This window comes from Brassica oleracea, chromosome C5, assembly GCF_000695525.1.
Source record: "Brassica oleracea var. oleracea cultivar TO1000 chromosome C5, BOL, whole genome shotgun sequence".
Classification (NCBI taxonomy): Eukaryota; Viridiplantae; Streptophyta; class Magnoliopsida; order Brassicales; family Brassicaceae; genus Brassica; species Brassica oleracea.
In genome coordinates, this window is record NC_027752.1 from 16,142,422 (window position 1) to 16,144,347 (window position 1,926).

At 49.5% G+C, this 1,926-nt stretch overlaps 1 pseudogene; it reads right to left on the minus strand.

The window, feature by feature from the left end:
- Positions 1–166: 166 nt before the first annotated feature.
- LOC106344634 lies at positions 167–1,911 on the minus strand (annotated as a pseudogene).
- Positions 1,912–1,926: the final 15 nt, after the last annotated feature.

Here is a 1,926-nt window from a genome sequence, read left to right on the forward strand (position 1 = left end):
AATTCCCCAATTCCAATCATCTCGGGTTGCACAAAGCAGTGAGATGCACCAGAATCAAACAGAACATGGGTTGCCACTCCACCCATGACTAAGGTCCCTACATATTCACCCGGAACACTAAGTACCTACTCTACAAGCGAGCAATTTCACACATAAATTTTTAAGGCTAAGGTGAGAGATAGGATGACTCACCAGTGATCGGACGAGACGTGCTTGGGTCCATTGACTCATCACAGATTGTGTACACCCGCAGCATGATGGCCTGCCTCTTTGCCGCCGGCTGAGGCCCATCACTCAGACACTTCCCAGCAGATTGCGCGTCCTTCGGACACTGATTCTTGTAGTGCCCTGTTTCGCCGCAGTTGTAGCACACACGTTCGCCAGCACCTTTGTTCTGGATCTTCGGCCTTAGATCTTCCTCAGGGGAATCACGCACCTTGTGATCCATAGTTCCGCAATGGTGACAAGCTCCCGTAGCAGCACGGCAGACACCAGAGTGCATCTTCCCACAAGTCGAATACGCACTGCGACCTGTTACATTCGACTTGCTGGAAGAGCCAGCCTTCACTGGCTTTTGATTCTTTCCCGCATTCTTACCAGGATGGACATGCGCCACTGTGCCAAACACCTTGGCTTCCTCACTGATTCCAGCTTCCTGTTCTGCGGCCTTTTCCACCAGTTCGGCCACAGTATCATAGTTGCGGATCTTACAACGAGTTCGGAGATCAACCCTGAGTCCGCGCATGAATTTACAGACCAAGGAAATTTCCGACTCAGCCTCACGCCCAGCATACTTCTTGAGGCTGTTAAATTCCGCTTCATACTCCCTTACAGTCATAAATCCCTATTCCAGTCTGAGAAAAGCTCCCTCGAGCTGGTCAAATGCTTCCGGCGGAAAATACTTCCCACGGAATTCGGTCTTAAAGTTGGCCCACGTGCAATTCTCAGCACCAATCCGAGCCGCTACACCTCGCCACCAGATGTGCGCATCACCGTCCAAGTAGTGGACAGCAATGTCCTTCTTGTAAGCAAGGGGACAACGGATCGACTTAAAGTTCCGCCCTATCCTGTCCATCCATTGATCTGCTTCCTTTGGTGTGGAACCACCCGAAAAGAACTTTGTTCCCAGTTTCTGCATGTGGTCCATAACCTTGAGGTAAGACAGATTCCTAACAACGTGTGCCTCTTCTTCATCAGGCACCACGTTCTCCACTTCCGCAGCAACAGGTGGAGCCACTGGAGGTGCCGCCACAGCAGGCAATCTTGCAAATACTTGCGCCAGCATAGCCAAAACGGCTTCCAATCCAATCGGAGCAGCAGCAGCACCAGCCGCTGCAGCATTGTTCAAATTCGCTGCATTCTGAGAAGCATTCCGAGCCTCTTCCGTACCAGCTTCATTCCTGGCCACGTTGCTCGCAGACCCCTCAGCGGTCTCATTCACAGTCCTTCTTGTGTTACGGTTACTTTTTGTCATCTGCAACAAGATCACATGCAAGTTAGTCAAAACTAACTTGGGATCAAGACTCGGAACACAGAATTTACCGCGAGACGTCAGGCTTGGAAGGATGGTTTGCCCCAATAACCCACTATACTTAGATTATCCTAGAACTCGACTCCGCTCTGATACCACTTGAAAGGACCCGACCCATTATTTCAGAGTGTTAGTTCTTTTTCAAACAGTCAAGTAAAGCATAATACGATTTGAATAGATAATCTGAGGTTCGAATTAACAAGTCAGTTCGCTATACGCTATTACATGTTAAACTCGTCCTATATCTACCCAAACCCACCATCCTTCCTTCTTGCCTTTGTCTCGCGTTCAAGCTATGTCTTTACCCTTCCGGGTCTGGTTCTGATCTGCATCCAAACAAGGAGGCATAAGCAAACAGTATGCTTAGTGAGAGCGGTCATTCCGTCCCACTCAGC